Source organism: Schistocerca nitens, chromosome 7 (genome assembly GCF_023898315.1).
Source record: "Schistocerca nitens isolate TAMUIC-IGC-003100 chromosome 7, iqSchNite1.1, whole genome shotgun sequence".
Classification (NCBI taxonomy): domain Eukaryota; kingdom Metazoa; phylum Arthropoda; class Insecta; order Orthoptera; family Acrididae; genus Schistocerca; species Schistocerca nitens.
The window spans coordinates 419000798-419015162 of record NC_064620.1 but is presented as its reverse complement, the minus strand read 5'-3'; positions in this window follow the sequence as shown (position 1 = coordinate 419015162).

Genomic DNA, 14365 nt, shown 5'->3' with positions numbered 1-14365 from the left:
TGTCTCACTGTAGTAAAAGTGGAAAACTGCAATAGTGGAAAGTTATATACTCATGCTTGCTAAGTACTTGTTTCTTTTGGGTAATGAAAGTGCATATTAATAGTGTAATAGGATCCACAGGTTATCCTTTATGCTCATGATAAATAACAATTAATAGAAAGACCACTATTTATGAATACAATAATTTCTTTATTCAAAAGACAGTGAGAAGTAACATGTTAGTGAATTCCAATTAACTTTCATTCTAAATAAAATAGTATTTAGCTAAGAGAGTCTTAACCTGTGATCATTTCATAATTTTGCAGTGAACTACATTTGCGATTTTATGTCAGCTAGGAAAATGTGTGAAAAGTAATAGTGTATAATGTTATCTGTTATATCTATGCAAATAGTCTGTTCTGCTCTGTCAGCTTCCAATCTTCACAGTGAACATATGCAGGTGTCAGAGTTCATTGCACTCGCATGTGGCAAAATATAGGTTGTGTTTGTCCGTTGAAGTTACTCATATCTATTTTCTTAAACAAGAATGTTAATCATTCTCTTGCCTAATTAGGCTCGCGACCGTTTTCTTTATTCTTTAAACAGTGTAGATAGGCAAAAATATTGTTTGTTACTGTTCGAATATATACATTATTCTGACTTTCATTTCCGATAAGCCACCTCCGTTAGGTATAACACGGTCAACATAACAAAATTGTAACCTGCCTCCAACTTTAAGGTTATGGTACAGCAGTAGCAGACGGAAGTGTTATACGTGGCTTTTCCGTGACAGGACTATTTGTTCTGTTCGGGCATAGTACTTAATAAACAAAATTTGGTATTTCATTGCACAAGCTATGTAAAACCAGTTGCAGTGTTATAACCTCTGCTGCCACACGTAGAAAGAGGAGGAACCACGGCATAACCGCAGTAACTGCAGGATACCAGACGCAGAGTAACAGTCAAGATTTAAACCAACGCATAGGCCGGGGCCAGCAGGGCTCAACCATTACATGTTTGTTAAATTGGGAATGATCAGGGCCGCTGTCCATTAATGCGACCACCTGTCAGATGCCTGAGTAGCCACCTTTTGCAGCACGGACCGCTGCGAGATGTACAGGCAGAGAGTCAGTGCGGTTATGAAAGGTACCGACGAGGATGCGGAGCCGAGCAGACCCCAATGCCGTGGCCAGATGCGCTAGGTTACTCGGTTGAGTATCCAAGGCACAGAAAGCCCGGCCGAGGCGATCCCCCAGACGCCTGATTAGGATCAAATTTAAGGAAGTTAGTGCCCAGAGGAGTACGGTAAACTCATCCTGGTGCACTTAGGAACACGCACGTGCATTGCGAGCTGTGTGACACGTAGCATTATCCTACTGATAGATGCCGTCGCGCCAAGCAAGATCAAACGGTTTCTGGGCTGAACACGGTCCCCAATGATGGATACAACTTGTGTTGATCAATGGTGCCTTCTAGAAGGTCGACATCATCAAGGGAATGCCACAAAAACATTCCCCAGAGCCTAAGGGGCCCTCCTCCGGCCTCAACCATTTCGATGATTGTTGCAGGGTTTTGCTTTCAGACGTTTCACGCCACACACGACAACAGCCGTCTGTCCGATGGCGCATTAAACGTGGTTCATCTGTAAAGTTACCTGTCGCCACTCAGCGGACGTACAGTTACGGTTGTCGCTGATGAACAGCAGTCGGCGTAAGTACATTAACCAGGCCCCTGCTGCGGATGTCCACACGCAGCAACGTACACTGCACGGTGTTTGAGGAGACACTGTTGGTAACGCCTTGATTCATCTGGGCGGTCAGTTGATGAACAGTTGCACGTCTGTTCGCGCTCACACATTTCCATAGTCGTCGCTCATTCCTGCCATCTACAGTCGGTGATGCACCACAGTTGCTCCAGGTTTTCAGTAGCGCTACTTTGTCACACATAGTATACTTTAGCCACGGAGGAACGCGAACAGTTTACAGACGTAGCCGCTTCGTAAATGCTTCCGCAGTTCACCCGAAAGGCAATGACCATGCTGTTCTGGACGTCACATAAATCACTTCATTAGTACAACTGCACTGGTTGTCCACGTCCCCCGACAAGCTATATAAGCCCTCCACTGCTAGTGCTGCCACGTGACTGTTGAACGTTGACGTCGAACGTAGGTAGTGGTCGCATCAATATGAGTGGACGATGTAATTCAAGAAAGGGAGAAATACGTATGCATCTTCGCTTCCATTGTTTGAGGATCCTTGTGTTGAGGACGTATGATTAATGTCGAGTCTATGTAGGCTCTGCACACCGCTTATATATATATATATATATATATATATATATATATATATATATATATATATATATATATATATATATATATATGCTAGAATGCCAGACCGACTTGATTGGGGAATACCAAGCAGGCATGCGGAACAAATTTGGAACCTCAAAACGATTTTACAACACAAACGCTGTGGCCGAGCGGTTCCAGGTGCTTCAGTCCGAAACCGCCCTGCTGCTACGGTCGCTGGTTGGAATCCTGCCTCGGGCATGGATGTGTATGATGTCCTTAGGTTAGTTAGGTTTAAGTAGTTCTAAGTCTAGGGGACTGATGACCTCAGATGTTAAGTCCCATAGTGCTTAGAGACATTTGAACCATTTTGAACAACACAAACAAAACATGATCGTTACCATGTCGACTTCAAAAAGGCGTACGACTCTACGGAAAAATCTCTTCAAAATTCTAGCTGAATACAAAGTAGACAACAAAACACGGACTATCATAGAGCAAACCTTGACCAACACGACCTCCAAAGTAAAGTTCTGTGGGGAACTATGAGAGCCCTTTGAAATTCGCACAGGTGTCCGACAAGGCGATGGCCTCTCAACTCTCCTTTTTAATCTGGTGTTAGATAAGGTAATAAAAAAATAGGAAATATCATAACAGAGGATGACCTTAGGAAACCTACAGATTAAATACCTGGCTTTTGCAGACGGTTTGGCGATTGACACGAAATGTATAAACGAAACAAAAAAAAGCTATTGAGAACTACACGACATCCTATCCAAAACTGGACTACAGATCTCTTACGAAAAGACACAGTTTATGAGAACAAAGAAACTCTCATCTATGAACACAAAGTACGGCACGATTTACAAAACGACAAACTTCAAATACCTCGGTGAAACACTACAAATGAGCTGACATAACGAAGAAAGAAAAACTAAACTGGACAAGGCATACAAAGTACTGTGGAATCATTACAACAAGAATTCTATCTCGCTAAAAGCCAAATTGCGCCACTACGACACGGTGGTGCTCCCCGAAGCACTGTATGCAGCAGAGACCACACTAATCCTAGGGCATAAACGTATCAGACAACTGGAAAAAAATAGAACGGAAAATACTTAGGATAATACTTGGCGCAACTAACAACAATGGAATATGGATCAAGAAATCTATAGAGGAACTATACAGACATACGGAGAAAATCACAGAAAACAGAAAACGCAGACTACAATTCTATGTACATCTATACAGAATGCCATCACACAGACTGACCAAACAGATCTTTGGCTGGGTAACCACTAGAAACAACAAATGGGTGGTAGAGGTAAAAAACGGCGTGAACAATCTCAACGTCACACCAGACACAATAAACTACAGAATAAAATTCAGAAACATCATTAAGAAAAGTAAACTACATGAGATACACTGTGACAAACGAACAGGCGTAAAATGGACCGAAGATAGCAAACAATATCACAGCCGGAAGATGAAAGAAATATGGGCAACCAAAAAGGCAATCAAGATGAAGCCGAAGACACGAAGCCGACAAGAAGCATGGACAGGGGACCGGACACAGAAACACAGCGAGCGAATGGGAGTTGTTTGGGCAGCATGGAAGACAGCAAAGGGAATTGGCCATGTAGTTTAGTCTAATTGCGATCTTTAAGGGCAAAACACCAATTTTTTATAAACTAGGAAAGGGAAACATGTAGCGTCGTCCTTACTAACCGTGTCAGTACGCAGTTCACTTGCGCATGGTGCAGGTTTTTACCTCAAGTCTCTGTCCGACAGTGCTTGTCGTAGTGCACGGTACTACAGTGTTGCTACGTGAACAACGAATATAGTTTTGTGTTGTGAAAATGCCACGTATCTTCACACATGCAGAGTATGCTGACATGGTGTTTGTCTGTGGTTTGTCCAATGGGAATTCCAGAGCTTCTGTGCGAGAATACCAACAAAGATTTCCGAATCGCAGACTGCCAGATAGCAGCGTGTTTAGCAGGGTGTTTCTCGGATTGTGTGAGCGTGGTACGCTTCCCAGCGTAAATGTTGTCTCTGAACGTACGACAAACTCTCAATGAAGTTGAGAACATTCTCCAACTAGTGGAACGCAGCCCTACTACTAGCTCTAGAAGAATTGCTGCCCAACTTGGTATTCCACAAACACGAGTGGTACGCACAGTACACGAGCACGGTCTGTGTCCCTGTATCGGCAGAGTGTACAACATCTGCATGAAGAAGATGCTGCCACCCGCCAATAATTCTGTCAATGGATCATTGCCAATGAGCTATTAATTCCATCTATTCTCTTCACTGATGAGTCAACATTTACCCGCAACGGAATCAACAACACTCACAACTCTCATGTATGAGCAAATGAAAATGTGCACACTACTGTGGAAACGAATTGTCGACGACGTTTCTTAGTCAACGTGTGGTGCGATATTATTGATGACCAACTCATCGGTCCAGTTGTTTTAGATAACCGTCTTACTGGGACACGGTATCTTGAGTTTCTTCAAAATGTGTTACCAGAGTACGTGGATGATATCCCTTTGGCAACACGAGTTCGTATGTACTTTCAGCATGACGGAGCTCCTACACATTACGTAGGGTCAGAGACAGAGTATCTCAACACAACGTATCCTGGTCGTTGGATCGGTCGCCGTGGAGTCATTGCTTGGCCACCGAGCTCACCAGATCTTACCCCATTAGATTACTGTTTGCGAGTGTGGCTGAAGAGCGACGTCTACAAGCGCAGAGTGGACACAAGAGAGGAACTTCTCGCTCGTATTTTACTTTCTTGTGCCCAGGCAAGGGAATGTAAAACTGAGCTCCGATTGGCGACACAACACCTGTCTACAAGAGCAGCAAAATGCATTGAAGTTGACGGTGGACTGTTTGAACATCTTCCGTGAGGAAACGCACACAATTAAACAAACCATAACATAACAGTATCTTAGTTTACCGTCACCTACACCTTTCCCGTTCCTAGCTGTTTTCATTGGTTTACCCGGAGACGGTTAACAAAAGGGCATATGTTTATCAGAAGTTTTTTGTTCAGAGTCACCAGTAGCATCATCCGTCAAAGCATGTACCTTTCCTCCTGCCGCACCCTGTGTGTATATATAGGCCGAGTTTAGGGCAGCTGTTGTTTTTGGCCCGCATCTCGTGGTCGTGCGGTAGCGTTCTCGCTTCCCACGCCCGGGTTCCCGGGTTCGATTCCCGGCGGGGTCAGGATTTTCTCTGCCTCGTGATGGCTGGGTGTTGTGTGCTGTCTTTAGGTTAGTTAGGTTTAAGTAGTTCTAAGTTCTAGGGGACTTATGACCACAGCAGTTGAGTCCCATAGTGCTCAGAGCCATTTGAACCATTTTTTTTTGTTGTTTTTGGAGATTCATAATTTGTATTTGTGTGTTTAAATGCTCCATTAAGGATGTGTACAACGGCGGGGCCCACGAAGTAGAACAAAAAAAGACAATTATGAAGCAGATGAAATGAAATAAAAAAAGCGAAGTGTTTGAGAAGTTGTGCTACAGAAGGATTTCGAGAATTAGGTGGATGGATAACGTAACAAAAGAGATTCTCTGGAGAATCACCAAGGAAAGGAATATGAGGAAAACATTGACAAGAAGAATTTAAGATATCGTAGAGTATCTCACATGGTACTAGAGGGAGCAGTAGTGAGGAAAAACTGTAGGGGAAGACAGAGATAGGAATATATCAAACCGATAAATGAGATGAAGATGTTGGCACAGCTGACTAGGTCGTGGTAAGCTTCATGAAACCATTAAGAAGACTGATGACCACCGCACCCTCCTGTCTCCCCCCCCCCCCCCCCCATCACCTCAAAAAAGGGATGTTTTATACATATAGTTTTTGGGTAATTTTTCCTTAGGTTTTGTGACTCTTATTGTAACAATGCGGACTGATGTAAGGAAACGCACATGCTGAGTATTTACCAGGCTGTTTTGCAACCATATAACATGTCTGAAGTTACATCTCTCATCAATCAAAAGCGCCATAATAAAAGGCGGTGCCCGATTTTGTTCTCGTGAGCTGAGTCAAGAATAGCAAAATAAACAGTACAGGATAGGTAATCATAAAGTTAGTTGACAGCACCACATGAAATGCTTACAATAACATGCAGCACCAATGTACACACAAACACAGCGTTGTGATGTTACGGCATACTCTTATTTGACACACTACTACAGTAGCCTTTATGGAAACAATTACGTACTGTTGTAAAACCAACAGGCATTAATTACTACATACATCATTATAAACTACTACAAGAGTGTTTAAGAGGCAATCAAATGAAACCGAAACAGATGTAAAAAAAGTAAGTAAACTGTTTATTATTTCAAAAGTAATTTCCGAAACTGTGAACACATTTATCCCACTGTGAGACAAGACGTTCAATGCATTCATGGAAAGATGTTTACGAACCCAAGTGTGCACCTCTTCGTCCAAAGAAAATATACGGCCACGAATGTCTGTCTCAAGGCTCCACCGAAACTTCTGGAGCGTAGTCGAAACAACCTTGGCAATATGTGGGCAGGCCATCCATTTGCTTCGGACGAAGAGGTGCATGCCTGGGAACAATCATGCCTGACAGGCAAATATTTTTCCATGAAGGCATCGATCGTCTTGTCTCAAAGTATTAACAGTTATGGTGATTACTTTTCAAATAATAGTTTACGTACTCCTTTGTCTCGTTTTCATTTGAGTATCCCTTATACAGTAACGTAACAGAAAGGAAATTGTGGAAATTAACATTGAATTTGTAGGATAAGGCGATGAGATCTTTTATTGGGGCAGTGTTGAAGGCGTTAACTGAACTGACGGCGAAATAAATAAACAAAAGAGTAAAAATTGCTTTAAGTGTTGTTTGTAAACTAGAGAGATGTCTGCAAAACTTTTAAATCGTTTTCACATTTAAAGATCATGTATCACTGGTAATAGACATTGATAGGGAGCTTTCCGTTTCAAACTCATTGTATGATAGCTTTTGAAAAACTCTGTTTAGTTTAGGAAAAGCATGCAAGACCATTTTTACTCTCATGTTTATTTCTTTTGCTGTTCACGCAGTCGATGCATTTAACAGTCCGCAATTTAAAAAAAACCCTATCAACTGATTCTGTGAATTCATCGTTAATTTGCGCGATTTTCTTTTCGATGTGCTAATTATACATTATTTTTAATATTAGTACTAACAGTTTTCTAATCTATTTCCAAACTTCCTATATTCAGCTTTTACACTGGCTCTTAAGATTAATGTTCACTGGAGCCAAACAGTACAATCTCATCGCTGAAACGAAGGTGGTTCGATAATGATCCGTTAAAGCGGATTCCTTCATCATTTGCACAATTCAAGGATTTGAAAAATTATTGCCGGACTGCCCAGGATAGATGTGGTGAAATGGAATCTCCTAGCCTTTAATTCTACGTTTTCAACTAATGGACACCGTCGCACTGGAAAAGATATTCCTCAGTATACCAATATAATTTGAATCAACTCATTTTCTATGGCCCCTTGAAAATGTTTGTTGATAACACCAGTATGTATATCAGGTGTTTGAGAATAAATATGTATTCGTAAGTAACTTTTTATGCTGATTTCAAAACGGTTCTCCGTTTTCTTCTATCGCGTGTAGTTTTTTCATAATGGAATAAAGTTCATTTTATTTTTAGTCATACAAATATTATTAGGAATGAAAGCTGGCTATACAAAAGTGTTCCCGCACACGTGAGTGCGGTAGCTGGGCAAAGGCTTGTAAAGGTTTGCCCATATTGGAGCATTTGCAGCTCGGGAATGAAAATATCTTGGATTACTCACCTGCAGGCCATAAAAAATATTGCTTCTACCACTACTTATCCAACTGGGACTGATGAAGCTGTGTGTAAGGTGGACATGCTTTAAGTACACTGGAAATGCTTTAAGTACATTTCTACGAAATATTCATCAGTCAAGAAAAACTGAAAGCTGGATATTTACGTTAGCCCTCCAGTTCACAAATTGCTGACGGACCACTAATTTGACAATGCAATAAATATCAGGGAGATAGATGCAAGAGCTGCCTTCAGTTCTGTTATAGAAAACTTTCCAGGGCATTAAAATGTATCAAGATTACAAGAACATCGACAATAGCATGTTCGAGAATTTCAAGAAATAGGGCAAGACGTGGAAGTAGAAGTACATACTCTCACATCTTGACAATTTCTTTGAAAATCTGAGACATAACAGTGAAAATTAAGGAGAGCACTTACGTCAGGACATAAAGGAGATGGATAAGAGCTACTTGGGAAGATGAAATGAAAGTGTGACGCCCACCTGTTGCTAAGCGTTGAAGGGGGACAGTGAAGATAAGGATTCTGCAAGGGAATCAAAAGTAAGAAAATGTGGATATTAAATTTAACGCAATACTCACGGTGTTGCAATACAATATTTTCTAGCACTTGTAGTATATGCTTAAATAAATAAAATAATAATCATAAAAAAATATAGGCACTGATCGACCTCTAATTTTCATATTCGTGCTTCGATTACGTAAACCGTCAATTAAAATATAAGCCTTACTTTTTGAAAATTCCTGACCTTATAGAACAAATTGGAAGTAATTTTCAGAATCAGCATTACAAATTTGTTCTCGAACTCCTACTTTTGAGAAATTATTTGACGAATTTTGTAAAAATACAGGCTTGCGTAATGAATGAAATGCTTCAATGAAAATAGTCCATTGTGCGACATTCATTTGCAATGGGTGCCTATTCCTTCACCTCATTAGAACCCAAGGCTTTTTGTCCGCTGGTGACAATTTTAATGAATATCTTCTACATTATGGAGATAAGGCTGATTGGTCATGAGTCTTTCACGTCTGATGTGTCTCCTTTCTTCTGAAGTAGAACAGTTTCAACATTATTCAATTATTTTCATTATTAATGCAAAAATTATTAATTAGCTATGTTTCTGATTCATTTCTTGAACTGTGTTATCTTATAAGGCTACGGAATACTTGTACTATTTTTCATTGTTGTTGAAACTCTCGCCTTCTCCTCAATGGCTGCATCATCACCATTCCAGATTATTTCGTTAACCGTCTTCATACCTACGATGTCTGTGTGTAATAAAACGGTTGAAACACGTATGTATTCAGTGTATTCATTAACAGCGATGGCGAGGCATGACAGAATCTCTGACCAGAGAGTTATTTATCGTTGCTAGTCTGCGCTTGACCGCGCGAGTGTTCAGTTGCACTCTGTCTGCAGTAGTAGTCAGTTGCGAGTAGGAGTTGCGTGTAGGGAGTCGCGAGGAACAGTTGCGAGTTGGACTCAGTCGGTAGTTGTGTGTGAGTCATTCGGAAGTACTAGTATCGAGCGGACGGTTGTACTGAGCGGGCGTCGACATGGGTCGGCGGCGTGCTCTCCTTCCATCTCTGGTCACGATTCAGGACGACGTATATTGTTTTAGAAGGTAATGAAGCAGCATTGCGCTCAGCTAATGACATATGTTAATTGTAATTAATTTGTTCAAGAATTGCCCCAATAATAATTTTCTTTTAAAGTAACTGTTTTAAACAAAAAGATTTATTTCAAATTAAATAATACTTCCCATGCATTCCCTCCAAGAATCAAAATTAAATATGGGCCAGCATTGCACGGAGCTGTGCCGAAAAATAAGAGCAGATATAGATGCAGTTTACTGAGGTAAGAATTTTGGTTTTTGTGTTCAGGTTTAATTATTTCACAGGGCCGAAGGTCAGCGCCGCTGCCCTTATAAAATTTATCAGGTTCATCTTAACGTTAATTTAGTGGGGACTTAACATTTTTGCACATTTTTATTATCATTGAGTTTTATTACTGTGGGGAGTTTACATTTGGGCCATTATTATTCTTTAATTTTGCAAGGAGGTTACGCTTGACTCATTTTTATTATGCAGTTTTGCGGGAAGACAACATTTCACTAATATTATCATTGTCATATTTTTGCGTGGAGGTTACACTTGGCGACATCCGGACCAGGATCGTATTTCTTTGAGAATCTGCTGATAAGTAGTCAGATATCTGCTCTTATTTACTTATTATAATTAGCATTTGGCGCAACGCTTTTACTAACATTGTCACTTTCTTCCACAGATCATCGGCAATTTGTTGCTCTTTGTTGTATAGTGTTTGTTGGATTTTGCATTGTCTTTGTTCTAATTGTGAATAATTGTGATTTGTGTAAAAATGCCGCGAAAGACTGTTAATAGTACATCGCGAGGTATAATGAGTGAAATAACTGATTTAAACAACTTGACCGATAGTACTTGCGACACGCAGTGTAATAATGACAGTTCCCCATTTGCGGACAATCAATGTGTACCGACCACTAATGTTGATTTTGATACTAGTGATGAACAGACGAATTCAATTGTGTCCTCTGTTAATTTGACGATAATTGATGACGCGGGGCGTTCTGTTGCAATGAGCTCTGCCCAGTTTAACACACCCGGTTTGGAGGATTTACGTGACGAACAGACAAATTTTTCTATTGAAAATGAACAGAGTAATCAGAGTACGACGGATTTATTTAATTCCGGTGTAGTGACTAACAGTGCACGTCCGATTAGCAGATATTTTCAAGAATCACAGAATATCCAAATGGATACACAAAACGTGACAATTGCAGGTACACCATCAAACAACGCAGAGAATAAAAATGCTAATTTTGGCTCGGATCAATTTATGGCATTTTTACGACAAATTAATGAAAAACTAGATAACAATTCCAAACAACTTAAGGAAGAATTCAAACAACAGAATGAAAAACAAGACAACAATTCCAGACAGCTTAGTGAACAGATCTAACAGCTTAATGAAAAACATGACAGCCTTAATGAAAAATTAGACAACAATTCTAGACAGCTTAGTGAGCAGATTACAGCCGTTGCCGCGCAGTGTCATGATACTAAGGAACAATTACGTGAGGAAATTGAGGCTTGTGTTAGGAAAAGTAGCGAAGAATTAAGAGATATGCAAACAACTACAACGGAATCACTTAGAAACGAAATTAGTGCAGTCGATAAACAGTGCTCTGAAAAAGCAACGCAATTACGCGACGAGTTTAAATTGATGACAGCAGAACTTTCGCGCACAATGGATGCAAAGATAGACGCGAAGTTCGATCAACAGAACAGCCAAATTGACGAGCGTTTTAATCTTCACCTACAAAACAGTGATACGCGTTTCCGTAAATTTATACAGGAACAGAATAAAGTAAAACGACAAGTCATGGAAACAATCACAGCACAGAGACAAGAAGACAAACGTAAATTATTCGCGAAAGCAAAAACATACGTAGACAACAATATTGCTACAGTGTCAGACGAAATTAATACCATAAAACAGTTTTACGTGATGAAATTTGCGATCTTAAATCGAAAACAGACACACACACACCAGACTTTCAAACAGTGCCCGACAGACTCGAACAATTAGAACAAACAGGATTCCGATGTCTTTAAAGCAGACGTTAAAAAATTGAACGAAACCACACGAAAAATACAAAAACAAATTAATGCTTGCGACACTAAAACCGATGATCAGGTGAAAATACTGACTGAAAAATATGATGAATTGGCCAGTCGTATTGACGTTATAGAAAATAATAATGACAGCAAATCAGACAATACTTCACCGGTTTCATTTAATCAAACACCTGAATTCCAAAATCTACAACAGACAATCAATGACATAGATTCATCTAATAATAGATTACGTAGAAAATTGTCAAGTTTACAGCAAGAAGTAACAGAGATGAAAAATATTTCAGTTAATAACATCACAGCAGACGCCACTTTGCGAACATTTGTCAGACTCACGCAGCGCGTATAATTTGGGTAATCTACAGAGAGTACGGGACTTAGATTCCGAACAGCCACAGTTCAACAGATTCTCATACAATCCTGAACCTGTTCCGTCATACAGAGACGATAATTTTGATTACAAACATTTTCTATCTGTGAGAAAATTTAAAGTGTTTAAAAATAACAGAACACAGATTCACCCACTGGATTGGATACAACAATTTAGCTTTGCTTTTCCACCGACTTGGCCCGTAACACACAAACTTGAATTTATTTTCAGTTTTTTGGAAGGCGAACCGGCAACTCGTATGAGACCGATCGCGAGGCAATGCTATTCGGTAGAAGAGTTTCAGAATGCTTTTCTGTCAGCGTATTGGTCGAAGACGACACAGCGCGGAATTAAGGATCAATTAATTAGTTTACCAAATTATGAGAACTCAAATTTTTCCACTGTCACGCAATTTTTTGAACACATGGTTCAACAAAACCAGTACTTAAGTGAACCTTATAGTGAATCTGCACTTATTCAATTATGTATCTCTAAATTACCACGGTCATTAAGAGTGTCACTTTTAACAGGTCAGCAAAAAGAAAATATCTCGGCATTCAGGGATCTGTTACAGCTTTTGGAAGTACAGCAATCGGATTATTCCTTTATAAACAAAATTTTTTCTTATAATAACCAAGGTCAACAAACGTACAGCAATTACGAGCAGCCACGTAATTTCAATAGCAAAGCTAACAGACGCTTTAGGAACGACAACCACCAGAACTTTAATAACAGACAAAATTTTATTTATCAATATCGTCAAAATTATCAGCAACAGGAACAGCATTTTGGTAACAATAGACGTTTTCCACCGCAACAGCATGAAAGTCTGTCGTGGACTGACAAGGCAGCCAGTCCACAGAGACGGGTAGCCGAGAGGGCACACGTACACACACGCCGACTGGCGCGAAGTCTGGAACAGGATTCGTAATGAATGTGATAAAGAAAAGAACGTAGCTACTAGAACGCTTAACTTTTATATCGTCCTTTGGTATACAGCATTCTTGATGATACAAGTGAGACTATCTTGAGATACATGCAATGGTACAAATGGCGCCTTGCTAGGTCGTAGCCATGGACTTAGCTGAAGGCTATTCTAACTGTCTCTCGGCAAATGAGAGAAAGGCTTCGTACGTGTAGTCGCTAGCAACGTCGTCGTACAACTGGGGCGAGTGCTAGTACGTCTCTCGAAACCTGCCGTGTGGTGGCGCTCGGTCTGCGATCGCTGCCAGTGGCGACACGCGGGTCCGACATGTACTAATGGACCGCGGCCGATTTAAGCTACCACCTAGCAAGTGTGGTGTCTGGCGGTGACACCACAAAGTCAGCCGGTTAGCATACCTAACCAACAATGTAATGCACATGGTCAACCAAGCTTTAATGCTTCGCCGCGTGCACAACAAATAGTAACGCACGCCTGCAAGGAAATAACTACGTGCAGAAAACACAGTGCTTCAATTCCTATCGCAATGCACCGTATAAAAATGACTATCACGACAAACGTAAAATTAATGAGCACAATTTTCAGCGTACATATAATAACAGTCGGTCTTACCAACAGCAAAATCATCCGCAAGAACATATTCTCATGAATGAACCAGATAGTAGATATCATCCAGAACGTAATACGTCTGGAAGAAATAACAGAACAGTTCAAATAGTCGAAATGCCACAAAATTCTCCTGAAAATAACAATACGCCAGATAGGATTTGACTAAATACAGTACAGGTTGCATCTTCCAGCAACGTAAGCAATACCTCAGATACACAGAATCTTATTCACGAAAATGTTATTACTTTTGACGATATCCGAGACACTCTTTTGCAGGAAAGACCAGTTGTTCAGAAAACCATTTCACATCCTGTCATCGAAATTAAAATTGGTTCATCGAAATTTTCAGCAGTAATCGATTCCGGATCACCTATGTCAGTAATAAATGAAGAAACTTTCAACGAGTGTAACAAAGGGAATACCTACCCTACATTGCCATTAGACAAAACGAAAGTGAAAGGAGCAGTATCGAGTAAAGGAGTAGACGTTAAATTGCAGACACATTTATCATTTTGCATTGCAGGTCACACATTTCACTCAAATTTTTGGATTGTTCCTTTATTGACAACAGACGTTATTTTAGGTACGAATTTTCTGGTACAATACGACGCAGTTATTGATTTTCAAAATTCCTATTTAATGTTGAA